Genomic DNA, 19,888 nt, shown 5'->3' on the forward strand with positions numbered 1-19,888 from the left:
TTTTTTTGCTGTCTTGTTTGTCTTATTCCTTTCCTTAATTACCATTTCACATTCCTTGTTGCACCATGGAATACTTTCCCTATCTTTAAGTAGTGTTGGTATCCTCGGAATAGCTATGTAGGCTGTCTTTATAATTCCTCAAAATCTTCATCTATACATTGCTCATTCACATTCCTCACTTTTGTTTCTAAAGAGTTTCCAATTTTCTTGTTTTAGATTCCAAGTGGGGATATTATCCTTGTCTTCACTATTTTCTTTTCCTTGATGTGTAATTAATGTCAGGAAGTGGTTGCTACCTATTCCCTCCTCTCTGTAAATATGTCAGCTGCATGTACTTGCTCTTGTGCTAGAAGCTATTCCTAGATACAGGCATGAGAAGTTTCTGTCAGTCATATTGAACCTGGTAGGTGCTCCATCATTTAATAGTACTAAATTATTTTCTTCAAAGAATGATTTTAAATATTTTCCATTTTTATCAGTTTTCTTACTTCCCCATAATCTGTTGTGGCTATTCAGATCACTACAGATAATGAACGGGCATGTAAGATCTACAGTTAATTATGTCAGGTTCATTAGCCTCTGGTTTCCTGCATGGGTTATAGACATTATAAAGCCTTAGAGATGCAGAATTGTTTTATATTGGTATCCCAATAGCATATATGTGATATTTAGGGTTGGGTGTTTTTTTTTTAAACCTCTACTTCCAGGCAGCTCACGTTATCCTTAATGAAGGTGGAGACACCCCCTTGTGGGCTTTCCTATTTCTCTATCATGTCTCTATATATGCCATATCCTGGAATTTATAGCCTAGCTTTTCTGTTAGCTAAGTCTCTTGTATGCATATTATATCAAGCTTTGTTTTCATATCAATAATATTTTTCTTTAATTCTTGCCCATGCGCTACCTGGCAATATGACAGGTTTCAGAGTAGCAGCTTGGTTAGTTTGTATCTGCAAAAAGAAAAGGAGTACTTGTGGCAAGTAGGGGGGAAATAAACAAGGGGAAATAGTTTTACTTTGTGTAATGACACATCCACTCCCACTCTTTATTCAAGCCTAAGTTAATTGTATCCAGGTTGCAAATTAATTCCAATTCAGCAGTCTCTCGTTGGAGTCTGTTTCTGAAGTTTTTTTGTTGAAGAATTGCCACTTTTAGGTCTGTAATCGAGTGAACGAAGAGATTGAAGTGTTCTCCGACTGGTTTTTTGAATGTTATAATTCTTGACGTCTAACTTGTGTTCATTTATTCTTTTACGTAGAGACTGTCCAGTTTGGCCAATGTACATGGCAGAGGGGCATTGCTGGCACATGATGGCATATATCACATTGGTAGATGTGCAGGTGAATGAGCCTCTGATAGTGTGGCTGATGTGATTAGGCCCTATGATGGTGTCTCCTGAATAGATCTGTGGACACAGTTGGCAACGCGCTTTGTTGCAAGGATAGGTTCCTGGGTTAGTGGTTCTGTTGTGTGGAGTGTGGTTGCTGGTGAGTATTTGCTTCAGGTTGGGGGGCTGTCTATAAGCAAGGACTGGCCTGTCTCCCAAGATCTGTGAGAGTGATGGGTCGTCCTTCAGGATAGGCTGTAGATCCTTGATGATGCGTTGGAGAGGTTTTAGTTGGGGGCTGAAGGTGATGGCTAGTGGCGTTCTGTTATTTTCTTTGTTGGGCCTGTCCTGTAGAAGGTGACTTCTGGGTACTCTTCTGGCTCTGTCAATCTGCTTCTTCACTTCAGCAGGTGGGTATTGTAATTGTAAGAATGCTTGACAGAGATCTTGTAGGTGTTTGTCTCTGTCTGAGGGGTTGGAGCAAACGCGGTTGTATCATAGAGCGTGGCTGTAGACAATGGATTGTGTGGTGTGGTCTGGATGAAAGCTGGAGGCATGTAGGTAAGTATAGTGGTCAGTAGGTTTCCGTTATAAGGTGGTGTTTATCTGACAATCGCTTATTAGCACCGTAGTGTCCAGGAAGTGGATCTCTTGTGTGAACTGGTCCAGGCTGAGGTTGATGGTGGGATGGAAATTGTTGAAATCATGGTGGAATTCCTCCAGGGCTTCTTTTCCATGGGTCCAGATGATGAAGATGTCATCAATGTAGTGCAAGTAGAGTAGGGGCATTAGAGAACGAGAGCTGAGGAAGCGTTGTTCTAAGTCAGCCATAAAAATGTTGGCATACTGTGGGGCCATGCGGGTACCCATAGCAGTGCCACTGATTTGAAGGTATACATTGTCCCCAAATGTGAAATAGTTATGGGTGAGGACGAAGTCACAAAGTTCAGCCACCAGGTTTGCCGTGACTTTATCGGGGATACTATTCCTGACAGCTTGTAGTCCATCTTTGTGTGGAATGTTGGTGTAGAGGGCTTCTACATTCATGGTGGCCAGGATGGTGTTTTCAGGAAGATCACCGATGGAATGTAGTTTCCTCAGGAAGTCAGTGGTGTCTCGAAGATAGCTGGGAGTGCTGGTAGCATAGGGCCTGAGGAAAGAGTCTACATAGCCAGACAGTCCTGCTGTCAGGGTGACAATGCCTGAGATGATGGGGCGTCCAGGATTTCTAGGTTTATGGATCTTGGGTAGCAGATAGAATACCCCTGGTCAGGGTTCTAGGGGTGTGTCTGTGCGGATTTGTTCTTGTGCTTTTTCGGGGAGTTTCTTGAGCAGATGGTGTAGTTTCTTTTGGTAACCCTCAGTGGGATCAGAGAGTAATGGCTTGTAGAAAGTGGTGTTGGAGAGCTGCCTAGCAGCCTCTTGTTCATATTCCAACCTATTCATGATGACGACAAAAAAGAATAAATGGACACAAATCAGACATCAAGAATTATAACATTCAAAAACCAGTCAGAGAACACTTCAGTCTCTTTGGTCACTCGATTACAGACCTAAAAGTGGCAATTCTTCAACAAAAAAACTTCAGAAACAGACTCCAACGAGAGACTGCTGAATTGGAATTAATTTGCAACCTGGATACAATTAATTTAGGCTTGAATAAAGAATGGGAGTGGATGTGTCATTACACAAAGTAAAACTATTTCCCCTTGTTTATTTCCCCCCTACTGTTCCTCAGACATTCTTGTCAACTGCTGGAAATGGCCCACCTTGATTATCACTACAAAAGGTTCCCCCCTCCCCCCCCGCTCTCCTGCTGGTAATAGCTCACCTTACCTGATCACTCTTGTTACAGTCTGTATGGTAACACCCATTGTTTCATGTTCTCTGTGTATATAAAATCTCCCCACTTTATTTTCCACTGCATGCATCCGATGAAGTGAGCTGTAGCTCACGAAAGCTTATGCTCAAATACATTTGTTAGTTTCTAAGGTGCCACAAGTACTCCTTTTCTTTTTACTAGGCTATAGGCATGCCAGCTGAAAATAGTCACCACCATTCTTTTTACCCTCAATATTTCCTTCACTTAGGTTGCTAGCTCATAGGTACTTTTCAGTAGCTGTAATTATAATTCTCATTTTCTCTCCTGTTTGAGACATACAATTTATTACTTCAATCATAAATGCAATGAATCTCTGTTTATGTAAGTAGTATGTCATCTCCTTTTACCTGGCTGTTACTCATTACTTCCTTTCTATTAATTTATTGCTGTCTATTCCCTTTCCCTGTATCAGGTTCTCTTTTTTTCCCCTCTCTTTTTCTTGTAGATATCTCCTAGTAGCTTCTGCATATGAGATGTTATTAGTAATTTGGGGTTTTCTGTAGTTCTCTGGCTTGCATTGCCTCAGTACATCTTCCATAGGCTAAGCTGTTTTTCCCTCCACAGTTGTAACATTTTGTTCGGTCCTACCTCACAATTATCGTATGAATGTTTACCTCCACACTTACTGCACCATATTTCCCTCTTGCAATTGTTTGCTACCTGACCAAATCTTTGGCCTTTGTAGCATCTCACAGGAGGGGGGTTATAGGGCTTAATCCAGAATATTTAATACCTTAAAATTACTTTGTCTGGTAGCATCCGTCCCTTAAATGTAAACAGCACAGCTGTCCAGGGCTTGCTATGACTGCCTAGTCTGCTAAATTAGTCTCTTCACCTATTCCTTGTTTTACTTCATCTTTTGACATTTCAACTGGCACGCCATATACTACCCCTCTTGTTCCTGTGAGAAATTTGGGTAGCTAACACCTTAGTTGTGTTTGTTTGTTTTGTTTGTTTTACCTAACACCTTTATCTTAAGGAGCTTCCCTAGTTGTCCTTTGTTTTTACATTCTACTAACTAGTCTCCTCCAGAAAGTTTCTTAGCTCTTACTATATCTCCAGCACGTCTACTGATCCACTCAGCAATCCTCAGGGAGTTGATATTCCCTATCTTTATGTCCTTACCTAAAGATTTTACTGTTACGTAATTTTCCTGCATTCTTATTTGCTGGTCCTTCCGGTTTTCAAGAATCTACCCTCTTCTTATTTGCATCCAGTTTTCTGCAATGCTTTCCCTGTCCTTATTGTCTAGCCTGGTTTTAGTTTCATTTGTGATCTCTTCCATCTCATTCTGCCTTGTCAAAGCCTTAGCCCGCCTGCAAACCAACTGTCCGTTCCTGCTCTCTCTTCCTAACTTTTATACTCCCATCCAGGTCCTTCCACAGCCAGGCTTCATCTGTAATTAGTGCATATTAAGCCCTTTCTGTGCATTTATAAGCTCAGCTGGCCCCTTCTGTCCCACATTAATCTGCTCAGGACCTGTGTGGGGTGGATACCCCATCACAAGGACAAATAGCCATTTGAAAATCACAACTAATCCACAACCAGGAGAGAGGCTGTGAGGCTGAAAATCATCCTGGTTAACCTTTGATTCACCTCACCATATTATTTTTTTTTTAAATCCTTTCATACACAGACATGTGTGGCCCTCTGCTGCATAGTGTTGGGTTTAAATGACCTTTGCTCATGTGTGGCTAATACATTTAATTCAGAAAAAATGCACACCTGAGTCTGTAGAACCCAAATACCCTTCTTCCCAAGCAAATGCATTGCCCATAAATATACAGATGCAGCTGGACTACCTGAGGATAATGAAGACTGCTATACATAATTCACACTTGTGCTCTTTTCTGCTAGTGAAACCAAAGCTATCTGTCAGGCCATGAGGAGAGGAGAGAGGGGGCCAGCCACTAGGGTGACCAGATGTCCCAATTTTATAGGGACAATCCCGATATTTGGGGCTTTTTCTTATATAGTCTCCTATTACCACCACCACCCCACCCACACCCTCTGTCCTGATTTTTCACACTTGCTTTCTGGTTACCCTACCGGCCACACATGGGAGAAGACTGATGCAAGGATTTTTTTATTTGATTTTTTTTACAATCTTTATGGGATTTTTAGTCTATTACGCTCTTGTAGCACAAAAGAGAATTTATGAGAAGATCCTGGCAGAACAAGATCTCCAGTACTATATCTCAGTTGTTCAAACAGGTTTAAATTTTATTTCATTCAGATGATGATACCGCTCATCCACAGCAAAATTCAGCAACGTCGTTAATTTTCTTTTTATGGTAGCTATAAATCAAATCTATTCTGATTGATAAAGATTTCTAATACTTGTGTGTCTTACTAGGAAAGTCTGAAGATTTTTATTTAAAAGTCTGATTTGGGACATTAAACAAAAAACAAACTCTGCATGAAGTCACATCTGAGAAACAAACTATTAAAACGTACTTTACTTCTTATGTTTCATAAATTACTTCTGTACTTTCCCTGTGGAGCTAAACTTACAGAGAAATGTAGAAAGGCTAATCTTGCAAGGATCTCTACTTGTAAAATAAATGTTTAGCACAAGCATTCTACTCAGTATTACGAAGCAGCTACATAGCTCTTTTCATAAAAATACCACCAAATCTCAAAGGTACATGTTCAAATTACTTTGTAACATCCACATTCCCCCTTGCAAGGGGAGCAGTGGGGCCAAAAGACATATCTGGCTTCAAGACTAAGCTTGATAAGTTTATGGAGGGGATGGTATGATGCAGTAGCCTAATTTTGTCAATTAATTGATCTTTGACTATTAGTGGTAAAGATGCCCAGTGGTCTATGATGGGATGTTAGAAGGGGTGGGATCTGAGTTACTACAGAGAATTTTTTCTTGGGTGTCTGGTTGGTGAGTCTTGCCACATGCTCAGGGTTTAGCTTATCGTCATATTTGGGGTCAGGAAGGAATTTTCTTCCAGGGCAGACAGGCAGAGGCCCTGGGGATTTTTCGCCTTCCTCTGCAGCGTGGGGCACGGGTTACTTGCTGGAGGATTCTCTGCACCTTGAAGTCTTTAAACCTTGATTTGAGGACTTCAGTAACTCAGACATAGGTTAGGGGTTTATTACAGGAGCGGGTGGGTGGGATTCTGTGCCCTGCATTGTGCAGGAGGACAGACTAGACAATCATAACAGTCCCTTCTGACCTTAAAGTCTGAGTAAATCTATAATACTTTTTCAGGTACATGTATTTTATCATGCACTTTATATGCTTTTAAAGTGTGTATTAATGTTTCAATTTCTATTCAAATTTCCAAACAATCACTAAATTGGCAACACTGCATGTCACTAGGTCACAAAACTGGGGGGAGAGTTGGGGAAATTCCAGAGGGTAATTCCATTCATGTAACAATACTCGGTGCACATTTACGATAGGTGTCACAATCTGGCTAGACCCCGACAGACAGTATCTTGTCAAGATGGTTTGAGCTATGAGAAAAATGGCAATCTCAGGAGGCAGGGTTTCATGTGAATTATTTTGCAGGCTTTGCTTTGTGTGGGTTTCCAACCCTTAGGTTCTGGGAAAACTCCCAAACAAAACTCAGCCTAAGACATTTCCGTGTGAAACCATAAATCAACCCTAACTCAGTTCAACTTGGCCAGGGACTGTTTGATTCTCTAATCTCCATGAATCCAACATGCTATTTTAGGTTCGTAACAACATCTGGAAGGAGGTGAGTTTCGTCCTGTTTGAAGTTGTGTTCCAAATATTTTGCACAACTGGCTAAGAACAAAGGGGAAGATCTGTGCGGGTGATTAGAAAAATAATAGATTTTAGTTGGTTGTAAACAAAATTAACTATGAATATCTTTAATATTATAAACCTTGGCACCAAGTACCCAATGTTCCCAGTGAATCCAATACTTGGCAGATCAGACCCCTAGCGTTCATCCCTTTCAGTTTTAGTCCAGTGCTCTCTACTGTGATTTGTAAGTGAAATATTGAGATCATAGATAAACACGCTTATTTTTCTGTTAATCCAGCTGCTGTTGATTCTTCTGTACCAAAGAGTTTGCATACTAGCATTAAATGTGAGTATGGTTTTGTTTTCCCTTCCAAATACCTCTGGCTTCATTTGTTTGGTTTAGAAATATTTGTCTTGGATAATCTCATTTTGTTGTGCTATGCTGGTACTGTTTTGAAAAGACACACGTATAACTAAAGTTTTCATCATTCCAAGTGTGGTCAAGATAACAAAGTAACCACGTCTACTGTATGATGCACATTCGTGCTGATATGGGATAAATCCCAGGCCCTGGAATTTAGGATTGACTGTTTATTTGGGATATAAATCTCTTGCTTTATTTTCCCATCACAATCCAGAAATTTTAGTTCATATACATAGAACTGATATTCACCAGCCTTTTGTATTCCTTGCTCATCAACACTGGCCCTAAGGCAGACAACGTTGTACTGCTCATGAAGCTGCAAAGAACATCTGGGTAGGTGCAGGCTGTGATTATTTAGTGATATCATTAGAGCAGAGGAGCATTGCACTAGATCCTAATGCCACCTGTTGGCTGAAACATGAAGTATATCTTTGGAGTTGGGTATGTAGGGAAATCCTTTCTTAACCTTTTTCTCCCAAAAGGTAAAGAGCCTGGTGGCACATGGAGAGCAGTAAATTCATCCCCTTCCCATGGGCACCTTTGGCATGCAGACAGGTTCCTTCATTCCCCACCCCTGTGAGGCATTCCTCTGCTTCTCTATGGGATGGCTGAATAGCTAGTAACATGTACTTCCTTTATACAGAGAGGTGCAATATCTTATCAAATAAAAAAAATCAGGAAAAATGGAAAGTTTCCATTTTCCACAGTGGAATCATAGCTCCATATTATGATTATTTAGATACCTAAACTAGGACATTAGAGTATAAAAAACTTGGAAGCAAAGAAACTCATGGCTAAGGCAATGGTAGAGCATAGATATTACAGCTGTGTTCATCTTAGAACACAGATGGACACTACATCTTTAGGGGGCTCAAACTACCTGATTACATGTGTTCTTCAACACAGAAACACAAGAGGACAACTTAAGGGTCAGAACAGCAGAAAATATAGATTTTCTTTCTTATTTGGGCCGGGGGAGGGTGGAATAACTCCTCCTAATTAACAATATTAATATTCCTTCTGTACATTTCATTTTTGTTCTTTTTATGTTTTTTCCATTAACAATTTTATGAAACTAGTTCTACAGTAATGGAGCAAAATACTGCAGAAGCCTCACTGTAAGCTTAGTATTTAGGGAAAAAACATACACAGACACACAAAGCTATTTGATTCAGAAATAGCTATTTGATTCAGAACAGGACAGAATTTATTCAACTACCTATGTCATAAACAATAGGGAATGTTTCAGATAAAGTGATGTATTTGGATGGAATGGTACCTACATTTCTATAACAGGTGTATTATATATAATATACAGTATTATGCTATGTACTGTTTGCATTACAATATACCTAAAGGCCCCACTGCAATCCATTTGTACTATGCACTGAACATACATGAAATAAGACCCAATCCCTGTCCTAAAGATTATACAGTCTACATAGAAAGATAGGCAGAGGATGGGATAAAGGAAGCATTATCTCCATTTTACAGATGGGGAACGGAGGCATAGAGAGTTTAAGGGTCTTGCTCAGGATCATACAAGGAGTATAAGGAAGAGCAGGGGAACTGAACACAGAATTCCAGAGTCTAATCCTGTGCCTGAATCACATGACTATAGTTAGACTGAATATCTCTGACCCTCTAGGAAATGCCAATGTATATAAATGTTGCCCAATGCTGTAAAATCTTTTTCTTCGATTTTTGGCTAGTATTCTCCATATAAGTGAACTGACATTTCCACTGGCATGATTTTCTGCTTTGAAGAACCTCCACACCCATGTTGGGTCACTATGCACCTTCCCCCACAACCGACCTCCCCAGGAGTTGAAGGGATCAGTCCTTGCAGTCCCCTATGCACAGAGGCTGCAATTTCACCTGATCATTATGTGAACTGCCCAAGGTTGTATGGGAAGGCTCCTTGTGTCCTACCCCAGCACAGCATAGCTGGAACTGGCTAACTACTCTAATCTACTTCACAGCCTCTGTTCCTTACTTGGGGAGAACGCTGCTTAGAAAATGCTGCTGGAAGAGTGTAGGAACAAGAAAAGTCATTTGATTTTTTTTCTTAAGACACCAATATTCTCTCCCTCATATACCAGGGCTACATCTCCTTCCCTTGTCTATTGATAGGGAAAGCTGAAATGCTCTCCACAGAGTCATTTTTGTCATCAGAAGAAAATCTCTCCTTAAGTGGCACTTGTTTTTCTTCCTCTTTTTTCTTCCCATTAAAGGGATAGGTGACCAAAGACATACTTCTCTGGGTAGATAGTTCACCTCTTACTCTTACTTCTGTAATACAAGGAAATGAATAACTCTGCCTTAACTTGCCAATATGTCCATAACTTAAATCTTAAAGCAGAGCATTCTTGAAGTGTCACACAGGGGTCTAACTGCACAGCTCCCAGTATTGTAAGAAAATCCACTGGACAAAACTTTGTGCAGTAACCTGAAAATCTACCCCAATGTGTTTTACTTAGTATAAAAGTATTAATTGTGACTGTCTGTTCTGAGCTGGAGATTAAAGTCAAAAGAAACTCTGGACATCACTGGTGCCCCATTTAATTAAACTCAATAACAAGGCTAACCAAGATACACTGATGTTCTAAAAATGTAACAAAAGTCATCTTGGTTGTCACCAAGGAGTGAACCTGTGATCTCCAGAGCTAATAGCATGACCCCTTATTGCTCGAGGTAGAGCACTAGGTCTTCTAGGTGGGAGCTATACTTGATTCATATTCTCTGTGGATCAAGCACAGAGGGGACACATAACATACACTGAGCAGTGGGTTACAATAGAATCACAGCAGAGATGGAAGAGATTCATTTCTCCAATTTCCAGCCCAAGTAACTGAGGTGGGCATTGTGAATTGCACGGGGGAAATGATGGAGGCATCCTCCCTCCATCCCGGCCTACAGAGCTCTTGTGGAGGCTTCTCAAGGCAAATGGCTCAATGGTTTCTATGCCCCTAGTGCTGCTTCTCCATTCAGGAACAGGGGAAAAGGGAAAGACCAAATGATCCACAAAACAGCTGATTTCCTCACACCACCTTTCTGTGTTCAGCCCGCAGGGTTCCCCCACAGATCTGTGATCCAAGTGGGCAGAAGGTTCATAGATCATAGAATCTCAGGGTTGGAAGGGACCTCAGGAGGTCATCTAGTCTAACCCCCTGCTCAAAGCAGGGCTAATCCCCAATTTTTGCCCCAGATTCCTAAATGGCCCCCCTCAAGGATTGAACTCATAACCCTGGGTTTATCAGGCCAATGCTCAAACCACTGAGCTAATGCATAAGTCTATCCACCCATACCCTCCTGTCCCCCTTGCACAGCACAGTAGGGTTGAAGTGGTGTGGAGAGCCCATTGTAGGCTCTATGCACTGAAGTGAATGTTGCCCTAAATGTGTAGAAATGGGTCTGATTTTTCAGAGGTGCTGAGCACTCTCCGCTGAAGCTGAGGTCAGTGGGAGGCTGCATTTGCAAGCTGGGCCCAATGTATCTTTGCCTGTTATTTATCAGTAGGCAGATGTAAATGGCTATTGTTCTTTTATACTTTACTGAAAGGCACTGGATGCCTAGCCAGTCCTCTTTCTGACAGATGAACCCCAGAAATGACTGTTTCCTGTGACATAAAGGTTTGTAAGCAGCAATGGACAAAATCACAATATTATCAAGGGTGTCATATCCACAGGTAAGAAGTCAAAGTGAAGTGACCCATGGGAAATGATGTACTTATTTATTTCCCTCTAAAGCTTTAAATAGGACACTAACACAATGGAACTACAGTCACAGCTAATGGGGTTGATGTGCAAATCATTCCTGCAGTATACAATGACTTAATGGTTACAAAAATAGGCCTCTGCTTAGTATTTGCATTTTGAAAAGTACTGAATAAACAGGGGATGTTTTGCGAAGCTATTAGAGTGATATGAGGACATAGGTTTCAGAGTAGCAGCCGTGTTAGTCTGTATCCGCAAAAAAGAAAAGGAGGACTTGTGGCACCTTAGAGAGTAACAAATTTATTTGAGCATAAGCTTTTGTGAGCTACAGCTCACTTCATCGGATGCATGCAGTGGAAAATACAGTGGGGAAATTGTATATACACAGAGAACATGAAACAATGGGTGTTACCACACAGACTGTAAAGGGAGTGATCAGGTAAGGTGAGCTATTACCAGCAGGAGAGGTGGGGGTGGGAGGAGGAAGATCTGTCTCCCAATATCTGTGAGAGTGATGGGACACTACGGTGCTAATAAGCAATGGTCATATAAACACCACCCTATAACGGAAACCTACTGACCTCTATGCTTACCTACATGCCTCCAGCTTTCATCCAGACCACACCACATGATCCATTGTCTACAGCCAAGCTCTACGATACAACCGCATTTGCTCCAACCCCTCAGACGGAGACAAACACCTACAAGATCTCTATCAAGCATTCTTACAACTACAATACCCACCTGCTGAAGTGAAGAAACAGATTGACAGAGCCAGAAGAGTACCCAGAAGTCACCTACTACAGGACAGGCCCAACAAAGAAAATAACAGAACGCCACTATCCATCACCTTCAGCCCCCAACTAAAACCTCTCCAACGCATCATCAAGGATCTACAGCCTATCCTGAAGGACGACCCATCACTCTCACAGATCTTGGGAGACAGGCCAGTCCTTGCTAACAGACAGCCCACCAACCTGAAGCAAATACTCACCAACAACCACACACCACACAACAAAAACACTAACCCAGGAACCTATCCTTGCAGCAAAGCCCGTTGCCAACTGTGTCCACAGATCTATTCAGGGGACACCATCATAGGGCCTAATCACATCAGCCACACTATCAGAGGCTCGTTCACCTGCGCATCTACCAATGTGATATATGCCATCATGTGCCAGCAATGCCCCTCTGCCATGTACATTGGCCAAACTGAACAGTCTCTACTTAAAAGAATAAATGGACACAAGTCAGACATCAAGAATTATAACATTCAAAAAGCAGTTGGAGAACACTTCAATCTCTTTGGTCACTCGATTACAAACCAAAAGTAGCAATTCTTCAATAAAAAAACTTCAGAAACAGACTCCAACGAGAGACTGCTGAATTGGAATTAATTTGCAACCTGGATACAATTAACTTAGGCTTGAATAAAGAGTGGGAGTGGATGTGTCATTACACAAAGTAAAACTATTTCCCACCCCCACCGTTCCACACACGTTCTTGTCAACTGCTGGAAATGGCCCACCTTGATCATCACTACAAAAGGTCCCCGCCCGCTCTCCTGCTGGTAATAGCTCACCTTACCTGATCACTCTTGTTACTGTTTGTATGGTAACACCCATTGTTTCATGTTCTCTGTGTATATAAAATCTCCCCACTGTATTTTCCACTACATGCATCCGATGAAGTGAACTGTAGCTCACAAAAGCTTATGCTCAAATAAATTTGTTAGTCTCTAAGGTGCCACAAGTACTCCTTTTCTTTATGAGGACACAGCTAATTTTCTCCCTAGTAGAAGATTAGAGTGTGTTCTTTTCATTCAAAAAATTGAGAAAACTTTCCCCCTCTTAATGATGTTACTGTTTAATAAATATGGCGTTCCTTTAAGTCCATGCAGGTTACCATAATGGGCAAGGGCTTTGATAAACACAGACTCTGGTATCACAACAATCATTCTTCATGATTTCTTACCTTGTCTTAGTCCACATGCTCCTGTAAATACAGGTCATGCATTTGGAAAGCTCCTGTAAATACAGGTGATGCATTTGGCCTGTAAGAAAATTCAGGTCATTCAATAGCGAAGCCAAATAGCTGCTGAGATAAATTTAAATCCAGATTCTCTGAGACAATGGCAGAAATACTGTATACCAATTCTTTGTTTGTTTTAATGAAGAATAAATACACCACGGACATCTATCTTGTAAGTAGTTAGCTCCTTTGACGATCTGAAAATGCACTGTTTTACAAGATGTTTATACTTTCACTGATTAAGACATATATGGGCAGGACAGGTGCTAAGACGTCCAGTTTGTAGGACTTTCCCCTCGAAGACTTCAGATAGACTTTGGATTTAAAAATGCTTTTTTTCCTCCTTACAGTCATTTGCCTTTACTGTGTTCACATTTACACAGCCACGTACTCTAGAGTAGCTAGGAGTATGGTGAGAATTAGCTGTATGTACTTCAAGAAGGGGAACTCATTTCCCACACACTGTGTTGAAACACTCTTCTTATGGGCCTTTGAATCTGGTTAAGAACTTGACTTAGATGCAGCCTCAGCATAGTGCACAAATGACAGTGTACTAGCACGTTCCTAAATAAGGACTCTGTTTTACGCATATCTGCCACCCTTGAAATTTGATAGCACCAGAACCCTGCATTACTGTCTGTGCTTTTTGTTTGTCATAATTTTAGAGCATAAAATATGAATAAAATGGCATACAAAATGTAGTGTTCATGCATTTTCCGGTACATCAGATTTTAATATATTTCCAGCACAAGCTTGTTATGGCTTTTCTGACTTATTTATGTTGTTATACAGTCTGAGCTTGCTAACAAAAAGGGAAATGGTTATGTACAGTAGGGACCTTAATACGTAACTTAATAGTGCAGCAAGAAAACCAGTGACATACAGAATTTTCCAGTATACAGTAACAGCCCTTGCTAAGAAATATAAGTGAACAAAAATAGACATAAACATTTTCACCTGGCAAACTTGTGAAGGTCAATATTTTATATATGAAAAAGGTCAAATATTTTATTTATGAAACAAAGTCTTGCCATCTTTGGGTAGTTCCAGTATTTTTTAAAAAGTGGTTTACAGATTGTCTTAGTTCATGAGACCCTTTGATCCTACGGCTATTGGGCTCAAGGTATGCTTTTGTTGGAGAGTTTAATACTTTGGTACTGGGGCTGGGAAGCAAGGAGCTGATTCTCAATCAGAATATTTTACCTTTTGATCAGGGGAAGTCTTGAAAAGAGACTTCACAGTTGTTAGTGCATTTGGCAGGACTATAGGTTTTAATGCTGCATCTTTAATAAGGGGATTCTTATGCTGAATGCTTCCAGTTTCACACACAGTGAAACAGGTCATCAGCAAACTGCTTCATTGGTGGGTGGGTGTGTAAAATAAATAAAACTGTACCCAATATATGTTGAGATGCTTTGGGTTGGTCTCTAAGATAGAAGCAAGACTAATAAGGGTGGTCTCTTGTATTGGCTATGGAATGATAACTAACTCAGGTCAAATAATGAGGCTTGTACGCTTCAATCTAGTAATGGCCACCATTCAAAACTTCTGTTGAGATTATGCAGTCTGATGGCAAATGTTGCAGGGAGAAGGATAGTGGCACTGGGAGGATCTCTGAGCTATCTTAGCTACACAACACATGGCTGGGTCCAAGTCTTCGTCATATTGGTGAGATTGTTGCTCTTGCTATTAGAACGGGAAAGCAAGTGCCCAGCACTCAATTCTCCTCAAAGGATTGGGGAGAAGGGTCTATCAGCCTCATGACTGAGAAGTAAAAGCATCTGCTTTAGTCACATCAGTGTCTAGCAGAATGTGAGACCTGGTTCCTCATCTGTGGTCTCACAAATAAGCATCGCTGTTGCAGATAAAAGGAAGCAGAGATACTTTCAAAAGCCATGAAAGTGGCACTGACCTCTGAAAACACACTTGATTTCATGGCCATCCCTATGGCCTGGGCTGCTGTGCTGAAAATGCCAGCTCAGGAGGAATTTTGGGTTTCCCACCGTCAGAATCAGTGGAAATCAGGTTTGCTACAAAGGTGGTGCACTCACTCTGTGGGGAAAGGGCATTTGGTGCACTCCTTTCAAGACCATGTCAGAAGCTAAGTTTGAGAGCTACCTTGGAGGAAGACAAACATCCTACACCTTCCTCTGGAAATAGTGGGGTATAATAATCATGTGTTAATGGCAAATAAGAATTATGGTGTCAAAAGAAGTTTCAGAGTAAAAACAAATTCTTCAAGAAAAATTGACAGATTTTTATCATTACACACAGTGGGCCTGATTCTGCTTTCAGGGAAGTGTAAATCTGGAGTAACTTCACTGAAATCAGGGGGCCAGATCCTCATTTGGTGTAAATTGACATAGCTCAACTTGACTTCATTGAATTACTGTAGATCTTGATGGAGTTATGTCAGTTTACACTAGCTGACGCTCTGGCCCAATGGACTTAAACTGGTCTAAAGTCTGTATAAGTGAAGTGAGAATCAGGTCCAGTGTGAGTGTATTTTATATACATATATATAACTCCACTTCTAGGTACCAGTGGAGCAACAAGAGCTGGGTTCCGTCTGTTAGCTCTGACTTAAGCAGTTAAAAGGAAATATTTCAAATAAATACAAAATTGCAGTATCTTTCCACAAGAGAGCTGCAGCCTATGTGGGTAATCTATATTAATCAATTACATAAATCGAGCCTTTTCCCTGTAGGATGTAGGAGTATTAGTCTCCATAAATGTAGGAAAATGTGATGGATTATTCAGCAGTCTGTGAGAATTAACTTGTTTATATATACACACACACACACACCCATTAATGCTCTATAAAATTTGTAGTGCAGGTGTTTTAATAATTCTTTAATTTTATGAGTTATGAAAACAGTGTGCATGTGTACCAAAGACAGAGTTCTAATGAAGTGAGTGAGATTACAACCACATGTAAGAGTTTAGTTTACTATATTATAGTCAAATATCTATGCTAGATCAATCAACTCAACTGGTTCTTTTCCCTGCAAGTTTCACAGTAATGCCTAGAAGCTCCCGCTGAGATGAGGGCCCCATTGTGCTAGGTGCTGCACCTATATCTCGGCAGAGGCAATCTCAGAGGGTTTAATGCCCAAAGAGACATGACACAAAGAGTGGGGGAAAGGAAATCTTATCCCCATTTAACAGATGAGGAACTGAGGCATAAGGTGGTTAATTAACTTGCCTAACGTCACCTAGAAGACTAGGGTTCAGATGGGAATTGAACTCAGATCTTTTGACTCGGACACCAGTGCCTTCACCACAAAACCATCCTTCCTCTCACAGTGAGCCAATATAGTGATAGTTGAGAGTGTATGTAAAGATATACATTTATTTAATCTCTGTTGAGAAATGACACTCTACTAGTACCATTTCAGCATACAGAGATCAAGAATACTACCACAAGCATTGTGTATTGAGTCTGTTTTAACTGGACTTCTCTATGCCATTGTCAAAGCAAAGTAAACTTCAGCAGATTTTCTGTACTTAACAGAATTGAAAGAAATCACATGTGCTTATGGTACTGCAGCTTTTACAATTCCATTTTTTGCAGTATACCAGTTACATGCTAATAGATCTTGGGTTGCATTTTATCCCCATCTCCTTTTGGTTTTGTCTTATCAAACGTTTCAGAAAAAGCAAACAAAGGACACAGAAAGATATGCTTGTCAAGAATACCCAGAATCCACACCTTCTTATCAGTTTTCAGCCAAACTTATACCTAAATATTATTTCTGTATATTCTATCATCTTCATCATCATGTAGCTGGATCGTTAACTTATTCTCATGGAATAACAGTGCAACCAAATTTGTTATTTCACGGCACATATATTCAGATATAAATAAATATGTTCAGAAACCAAGGAAATTTGAGAAAACAGTGAGTATTTTCATCTCCTAAAGCCAGGAATGAGTGGCACCACTCAACTAGAGTAAGGAGTTATTTCCAGAAGTAGAGATGCACATTTCCATTGCATATGGATGGACGCAGGACTGGTTGACTCAGGGAACTGGTAAAACCAAAAGCAAAGAAACAAAAACACCAAGCATCATTTGATATCCCAACTTTGTGATATGAAATTTTGTTCTCAAGAATAATCAAGAATGGTTCTTGATTTCTTGATCAGTACAGGGCACAAGGGAAAACTGGCAACTGAGGCCCCCCCTCCCCTCACACCAACCCCTTTTCAAGGAATAGAGGAAGATGTTCAATGTGGCTGTAAGAGATTTTACCAGTTTCTTACAGTTTAGGAGGCTAGAAATATGATAAAATCAAAACCTGTTTTGCCAGATTCACCACCGTGTTAGATTAGTTCCAAGTGTGTGATTTCCATGGATTTACACTATTCTTCCCATAAAAGAAACAAGACAACTATGGTTTGGGATATAGATTTTACAGGTGGTTTTTTTTTTTTTTAATTCTTTGGCATTGACAATGGTTATATGAAAGCAGTAGAGACAGACAGATGATCCTACTGTCCTTAGAAAATTCTTGCTTGTGAGCAGTGCAACCTAAATAGCTTGAGCAGTTGAGCTTGATAAGATAGTAGATAACACTCAAAGAGCACATTACTGCATAACCTGAAAAGAACTGGTGCATGTTGTGTTTGAAAAAAAGTGATAACCAGATGGAAGCAAAAAGGGCTTCCACTTTTAACCCTTTCATTGATAAATTTAATAGTGATCTATGATGACAAAGTAGGCAGTGCTACCACATTTGGGTTGGAGGGGTGAACCGTTGGATTCTCACCAGCCCCAGGGACTGAGGGGGAGGGATAGCTCAGTGGTTTGAGCATTGGCCTGCTAAACCCAGAGTTGTGAGTTCAATCCTTGAGGGGGCCATTTAGGGATCTGGGGCAAAAATTGGGGATTGGTCCTGCTTTGAGCAGGGGGTTGGACTAGATGACCTCCTGAGGTCCCTTCCAACCCTGATATTCTATGATGACTTTGGTAGACAATCACCAAGGTGACTTGGTGCTCCTGCTAAACCCCAAATCCCACAGCTCCAAATGTCACCAAGCCATTGCCTGGTAGGCCAGGATAACTTCCCCCAACCCTTTCTGTAATGGTCAGAAAAAAACAAGCTACAGAAAACATAGTTCCAAAACACCATCATCCACACCTAAAGTCTTTAGCCCCAGTTTCCTAAAAGTTCTCTTATCTGTCAGCCAAGTCCAAAGTCTCCTAAGGAGGCAGGCCCCAGCCTCTGCCCCGCTCTCCCCAAATTCAATACCTTTTCCCTAAGGGGTTTGTCTCTCCTGCCTCATTCCAGAACTGTTTTCCCCTTGGCACTCCTTCAGTCTTAAGTGTTGCCTCTCCTCCTCTCCTCTCTTTCTAGAATGAGCTGGGTCTGGCTTACATAGACCCCAGACCGCTCCCCCTCCCAGCAGCCTCAGAGAGAGTAGTTAATTGGAGTCAGCTTCCTGTGTTTTCTTTTCCTCCTTTTCTGCCCAGGAGACAGTTCACACTGTTGCATGGGAGGGGAGTGCAGGAAAGGTGGGGAGCAAAGAGCATTGCACAGTGAATTGGAGAGGGCAGTGTGGGTATGAGGGCTTTAGCAGTACTGGAGCAATGAGATGTGGAGAAGGAGCACAGGGAGAGATACAGATGGGAAGGATCATCTGAAAGAAGAGAAAAGCTGGAGAGGGCACTGCTAGGAGGGCTTGTAGGCGAGTGAGCAAAGCAAGGGGGGCCCATTGTGGGAGTTGTCAGGCAGCTTGGACACGCACGCCAGCCATTTCCAAATGGCTTTGTGCGGGTGAGGTGTGTAAGCAGCATCCTTGCTGACTAGAAAAAACAGTCTGTTGACTGTTGGGGAAGAGGGCTGGAAATGGCTAGAAAAGCCAGCCCAGGAGATTTCCTGACAGGTGTCTTTTGATATCACACGTTGCTTTGAAGTGAGAGAAGTCGCAGTGCATTTCTGTAGTGGTGTGTCAGAGCCAAGGCGTTACACCTGGCCAAAGCACCACCAGCTTACTGCAGGAGTGGGTCAATGCCTTGTTAAAGTGTCATTGAACTCAGCATGAAGTGCTGCTGCTGAATAAGCAGAAGTGTTAAAAACTTTCTAAAGTAGGTCCTACAAAAAGTAATATTTCTGTTTTCTTGTAGAAGAAATAGTTGATTTTTTTAAAAAGCAGTTAGATGTTTAGAATCCAAAAGGCAATTTGGTAATAGGCATCATTTTGGGCATAGACTGGCTGAGAATGGCTCTTTAAAGTGGCTGAAGGGTTTTTGGTGCACTGAAAAAAGTGATAGCTATGAACAATAGCTAAAATTGGTGAAATCAGTTTTCCCTTCAGCCTTGTAACCTGGCTTCCAGGCTTGCAAGGACGTGCGATCATAGCATCATCCTATTGAGAACATGGTGAGAATGCTAAATCCTATTCAGATCAATGGAAAGCAAAAGGATTATAAAACCCATCGGGAAAAGTAACAAATGTTCAGTAACTATCATTCAGAGTTTAATATCTTGAGCTTTTATCTGTGTTTGCCCAGCAACCAGCACAATTAGTCCTCATTATATAATTTTTATTTTAATTATAATGTGCAAGCAGTTTAGTCTAGTCACAGTCAGGAAACGTGAGTTCTGTTCCTGCCACAGACCTATTACATGACCTTGGGAGAGTCACTTCACCTCTGTATGTTTCTGGTTTTTGTATGTTATTTCTCTTTTAGATTGTAAACTCAAGGCAGGATCTGTCCCTTATCATGGGTTTGTGAAGCATTTAGCACAATGTCGGTGAGAGGTCCTAAATG

The 19,888-nt window shown here is 41.0% G+C and overlaps 1 pseudogene; it reads left to right on the forward strand.

Annotated features, from left to right (window-relative positions):
- Positions 1-19,888, forward strand: part of LOC125633748 (spermatogenesis-associated protein 7 homolog) — an 87,971-nt pseudogene that overhangs the window by 47,797 nt on the left and 20,286 nt on the right.

The sequence above is a fragment of the Caretta caretta genome, chromosome 3 (assembly GCF_965140235.1).
Source record: "Caretta caretta isolate rCarCar2 chromosome 3, rCarCar1.hap1, whole genome shotgun sequence".
NCBI classification, from domain to species: Eukaryota; Metazoa; Chordata; order Testudines; family Cheloniidae; genus Caretta; species Caretta caretta.